The sequence below is a fragment of the Aplidium turbinatum genome, chromosome 1 (genome assembly GCF_918807975.1).
Source record: "Aplidium turbinatum chromosome 1, kaAplTurb1.1, whole genome shotgun sequence".
NCBI lineage: Eukaryota > Metazoa > Chordata > Ascidiacea > Aplousobranchia > Polyclinidae > Aplidium > Aplidium turbinatum.
Genome location: NC_137472.1, coordinates 56,296,333 through 56,303,020, shown reverse-complemented (window position 1 = coordinate 56,303,020; position 6,688 = coordinate 56,296,333).

Genomic DNA, 6,688 nt, shown 5'->3' with positions numbered 1-6,688 from the left:
ATACAAAGGATAACTTACCTTTACAGTATATCATCATATCGTACTTATTAATCTTTGTTCTCTATAGTTAGTATCAAATTGCCCTGTTTTTGTATGCTTTACATAAAAATTGTTGCAATTCGGTGGTGGTATTCACGTTTTTCCCCGTTATTTCAAGAAAACTTTCGCAAGTGCTGTAGCCTATTATAGCACACAATCACTTATTGGTCGTTGGTTAATTCTTGGTCGCTGGTTTGAATCTTCATCCTCGGCTTACTCAGTTTGAGGATGCAGATTCAAACCAACAGCAGTTGTTTTTCAATCTCAGTGGCGAACCTTTTTATTCAATGAAGTAGTGTGCCTGCCTCTGCACACTATTGTGTATGAATGTGTAGTTAGATTTACTGTGATGGGGTGGTGGCTGACTAGATGACTGCTTATGGTCTTTCGCTACCATCCTGATTGCGCCATAATCTAACCAACAGTTGTACAATGCATTGTTTTTGACAACTACATTTTACTCTGATTGTTTGTTAATATATGGCGCTGTTAAAACAAAATAAATTGACTTGACTTGACTTTTAGTGTCATTTTAGTTGTTTTTACAGCCTTTTCGCAGTCAGTGAATCTATAACATAGACCAACAACAAAATTTTGGCACAAAAGATGAGAGTCATTTTAAAGTATTTCAGGGCCCCTGATTCCGAAAATGCACTTAGTTTTTTCGAATTGGCTCTAGTTTTCGAGATATTCGACAATGAAAATATTTTTGAAATCGTTTCTTAAAAGCTTTCAATTAGCAAATTACTGATTTTTAGCCCTGTTTACCATTATGAAGTCATAATTGCACTTGTCTAGTTCAATTGGTTGATATTGCACGAAAGTTCAAAACGCAAGCAAAGGTTGAAATGAACTGTGTAAATTTAAGGGAGACATAAATACTCAATGAAAACAGTTGTGAATCAGTAGGCCTACATCACAAGAAAAATATCCCGAAAGTCATGTGTTTATGAATGCAGCTTTATATTGAAAAGGTAGGCCTACTGAAATGGATACTTGTACAAATGAAGTTTTATTCTAAGCCTTTGCTAAAAGTCTAAGACTAAGTTTTTGCTGCAAGAAGTTTTTTTCTGGTCTATAGGCTAAATAAATGGCATATAGGCTAATAAAATATGCCTTTGACAAGTAGGATGCTGTACAAACAACCCCGATATATTTTGCTGCATGAGGCAACGCAGAGGACCAACGCATTCTGCGATAGATACAGCGCTATATAAAAACAAGCATTATTATTATTACTTTGACATGAAGCTGGGTGATCAAGATAAGTCCTGGGTTCCTCCTAAAGTATGCAAACATTGCACTCAAACCCGTTTCTGGGCTCAAAGCTAAGAAGTTCAGAGTGCCATGGCATAAAGAGAGCCGTGGAATCACCATGAAAATTGACAATTCTGCACGGTGAAGATGTTCGAAGGAAGTTGGAACATCATGTTTACATGGAGTGTGCAAGGCAGTCATTGCATGGACGTTGCTATTTCTGTTTTTTGTTTGCCCTCTCTAGTTTCAAGTGGTGATTTGCTTGAAACAATAGGAAAACGGGCATGACTGAGAGTAACCTCAATACCTTCAGTAATGTTTTGGAGCAAGGTCAAGTTTTTTTCTCCAAACCATTTGTATCACTTACTGTAGTTAAAGATTTAGTTATCAAAAGTAGCAGCTGGAATCTTGGCTCGTCATCTTGATCAACGTGGCATTCTTGATTACAACCAAGGCCAAGATTACGTTCTTCCGCAGCAAGGATAAAATTCTAAGTAGCTACTTTACTGAAGAACATAACTTTGTATTCTGTAATTATATAAATGGCCTTCGTACCTTGATGGGTGTTGCTCAGTAGGCCAATCATAATAAAGAGTTGCGTTTGTTCATCGATAGCTTTGTTTTGCTTATTTGTCTAGTTTGTTAAGCAAAACAATGTAGGCTATGCATTTTGTTTGTACTTAGTAGCTTAGTTAGTAAGTCTGATACTGTTGAAGTCAACAAATATATTAATGCAAAACGCAAGTTAATATTCTACATCTTGTATCCTCAGGCTTACTTCACATCATATTTTGATTGTTACTAGGCCAGTAAACGTTAAATAGCTGTTTGTTTGGGTTGTAATCAACGTGATTGGTTCCAAATAGCGTTTATACAACTCAAAAATACAACTCAACTCAATCAACACGACGTTAAATCTATAGGGGCTCAAAATTGCGAAAAAAATATTTTTGCTGTACCGGTAACTCAAAAACTAGTGCCAATGCGAAAAAACTTATTGCATTTTCAGAATCAGGGGCCTCGAAATACCTTAAAATGACTCTCACATGTCCTGCCTTTATATAAAAAAAAGGTTTGTTGGCCTGTGAAAATCGACAAACATCGTCAAATGATTTAAGAAACTGAAAGCAGTAGATATTTACTACGTGAAGGGTGCACAAAGAAAATCATGTCTGAAATGTGGTAGAATTCGACAGTTTGAGAGTAATACACGTGTCAGTATTCATGGAGTTGCTAATTAAACCACTTTGCTTGATACAAGTTTGTGTTACTGCCTCTTATTGTGTCCATTAAGATGCTAGAATGCATTAGAAGATAGCGGGTGAGCAGTTTCAGGGATAAGCGAAAATTCGATATTTTGAAAAAATTCAAACCAAGTGAACCAGGGTCAAACGTTAATATTTTTTTGTGAAATTTGGTGTAGGAGATACATTTACCAAAAGGAACAATATTCCAAACTGACGAAAAATTTAAAAGAAAAAAAAAATTTTTCCGAGATTTTGCGCCAGCCTAATGTATAGGCTATATACCAATAGCAGCTTAATTTGGCTGTTGTTTGGTGTTGGCTACATCAGCGGTCCCCAAACTTTTTCCTATCACGCACCGGTTTGAAATCAAAACAACCTTGCGGACCGGCAATAGGAAAACGATGTTTGGTTGGTTTTGAATCTTTATCCTCGGACTGACAAAGCCTTGATTGGTTATTCCTGGTAGTTTCGCATACTTGTAGAGGCTCTTGACGCAGGGCCGGTGGGCCGGTTACTGAGATTTACAGAGTGAAGTTTTCCGATTGTTGAAGAGTTGTTTCCGGGGAATTATTCCATTCACTAGTTGCCGTTGAATGGAGAACAGTCCTGAAATGCGTTGCTCAATGCTGAAGCGCACACCCCGAGAATCGAACTTGCGCCGCATGATCTTGAGCCTGGCGCGTGGTTCTAGAATCGAGTTATACTTTTCCTGTTTAAATCGAAAACTTGATCTCAGTGTTCATGGTCATTTATTTTGTCCGGTCTATTACGTTGTGATGGATTTAGCTATTTCCGTGGTCGTTTTTTTACGATTTGAACTTCATGACAACGGTTTTAGACGTTTCATAATCAAAATTAATTTAAACTTTGTATTACTGCCACATTTTTGTGATTGTCAAACTGTAAAATGAATGCCATTGTTATTTATCAATTTATCGATTCCATGTGTTTTCATTATGTTGAAATAGAACGATGTTTCATACCAAACCCAACATCACAACACAACACTATCCGTGTGGTTTTAATTTTTTAAATTATCCGTTCTATATCTAACTGTTTTGTGTCTCTGTCTCGTCTGATCTTGGCACAGTAGCTTTGTCAGGGGTCCAAGGGGTGTTTTTGTACCTTGGCTATGGATAATTTTAGGGTGGCGTAACCTTTCCAAGAGGCTTGGAAACTTGAAGAAGCCACGCGTATTTTTTGACATATTGCGTTTTTATTGGAATTGTCTTGATTTGGGGCCGGAGGATTTCATGAGTAACCGGTCAAAATTATCATTTCAAAAGCCCCTGATATGGCATATAACATTTCAGTCAAATCCTACACAACTGTTCATTTGTGTATTACTACGCGTGACTGCCCAACCATTATAGGCCTTAATCACTTTTCATTCTCCACCAGGTCTCGTAACCTGTTTTGATATGGTCAGCTTTACGAAATGTTATTGTTTCATTTCATGCCATTGTCAGATGACTCTGCTTTTCAAGCGAAGACGCAGAACTTCATTGTAGGGAAGTAGCCACGGTGGCTCTTGAGGGCAATCACCCATAAATTTTTATCTTGCCCCCAAAAAAATGTTTTAATTCGATTATACGTTTTAATATTATTGCAATACAATTCATGTTGAATGACGTTTGCTCTACTCAATAGCTGCCTTTGCCTCCCCCAAAATTTTCTTTCTCGCTACGTGACTGCTTTACTGTATCTTTTATTGGATCGCATGTTGTACAGTATATATTGCCTGAATGTTAATAATAAACTTTCAGCCTTTTGTTGCCACTACGAAAATTTTTCGAGCTCACGGTACTTCAAAACTAGGTTATGAACCAGTTTTACATTGATTGGTTAAGAAATTACACTAAGAGGTTAGATTGTTGTGCAAATGCCAGCATTTGATGAATGCAAAATATCAGTAGCCTACTATGTAGCCTATTGTATTTATAGAAAATATGCATTTAACTATGATCAAATAGGGCTGCAGCCGTCACACCTGTCAGCAAGTATATAGCAAGTATATAAGCATATCTAGAACGCAAATGCCAAGGTAGTTGTTTAGGTTAATAACACTTATAGTGGCAGTCAACTGCACAGTATTCTGGAGACTGGTCGGCTATCGCACTGCTTAGCCCAGTTGGAAACTGGTGTAGGCTACTTTGGATCTAACCTGCAATAAATCTCGAGTCTGTCTGTCTAACACAACATTCGACTACACCATTAAGCACAAAATGTTTACAATTAAACAACACAAGAAAATCGATTATAAAACTGAAAAGTCATCGAAAAGAGCTAATTAACATCATTTTACCCAGGGGGGCAACATTTTTGCAGGGAGACAAAAATCGAAAAAAGAAAGGCATAAGAATGAAACAGGCACAGCAAAGCAGAGGAGAGGCAAAATAACATGACGCTTTATTGCCTAGGTTAGTAGCTTAATTGCGTGTTACACATGACTATATAAAAGTATGTTTCTGCAATTTGTTTTGCTGTTGTTTGAAAAATCAGGAAAAGGTTGGTCGAGTTCATCTAACTTGTAATTAGCCTAATAGGTAGCCTGAAACAGAAGATAAGTATCTGCATAGATTTGTCTATTAAGCCATATCGCTCTTTAAACGGCATTGACGATTGTGAAACAAGTAACTGCATTCAAATTACAAAAGCTATTTTCTTCATTATCTCACTGGTCAATATCGCTGACGTAGCTTAAAAATAGCAGTTTACTTTTAGTTTCGTCCTGGGTACGTATGTGATGGAATCGCATGATCGTACGGTGTGAAAGTGCAATGTTTTGTTGAATGTGTTCATACAGTAGGCGCCTGTGTTTTGTTTGCCGATGTTAGACTTTAGCTAAAACGTATTTATTTGAAATGTGGTTCCTAAAAAAGCAACATATAAATTAGCATTGATATGCTAGGTATCGAAGTTCGCATGCGCATTTCAGACTGGGCAGTTTACAGAACAAAAAGCAAAAGCTAACAAATCACTTGTGCCACTTCAGGTAGGCTATTTTTCATGACGTTTTACATTTCATATCCTTATGAACAACCAACTTTAAACTCAACTTTATTTAACAATTGATGGCAAGTTTACTTAAACAGCATGTCATCCAAAAGAGCCTACTTTGTCACTGGAGCCCGCTAAAATGTGTAAAATTAAATATTTATTAAATGGACCTTTATATGTTTTACTCTTGAATAAAATATATCTTGCTTGATAGGCCGCAGAATTGCTGGGCGTCTAGTTTTGTTGGAAAAGTTTCCGCGTTTCATTGCTTTCTGCAACAATAAAGTCTGGGTAGAGATTTTTTTCTATATCCAGACCTACTATTAATTGGTTGTTCTGGTTTATAAGGCAGTAAATTTGTGACTCCTCTTTTCGATTTTTTTTACTAGAGCGCTACTTTATTGCTGTGTCGCGAATTATTTGTGTTTATTAATTGTGTTTTGTAGATTTTTGTTTATTTGCCAACTGAATCAAAATAAACTGAAGTCAACTTCATCATTGGAGTCTGCAAAATTCGCATTTCCGGTATGCAGTACCTGATCTAAAACCTGATTGTTGTTGATCATCCTTTGCTTCTACTGTTTGCAAAAAAGCAGCGTAGTAGTTTTGACAGCCATATTCCAACACTGCGTAGGCTATGCGTACAAAGCAGTGGCCCTTAATAGTTTTAAGCCTCATCACATAGTAACTAAATTAGCAGAAATCACAAATCTTCCTCGTGATAATCACTTGCAAAGGATTCGAAATGCAAACAATCGCAAGTTGGTCAATAATGCTAAACCTTTTTTCAGTGATGGACTTTTATCATATTTAATAACCCTAGAATTTCGATTAAAGTACTGTAGTGAAAACGTTTGCCTTTGCAGTAGTGTTCACACTCAGCATAGTGCCTCGCTCAACTTCCGTGTAGTATCCTGTAACTCAGATAAGACTAATATCGGTAGGGAACAGCAGGTAAGTTATAATAAAACTTTGGTAGAAAGTTCTCTCTGTTGAACCATAGACAGACAAACAAAGTAACTTCAACGGGTTTAAAATATTTTATCACACAAAGGAATATAACATAATTAAACAAAATTAAATAAACTCGAACTCTTTCGGCATGTAGCAAAAATGGTTAAATTTATTTTAATTATGTTTATTCC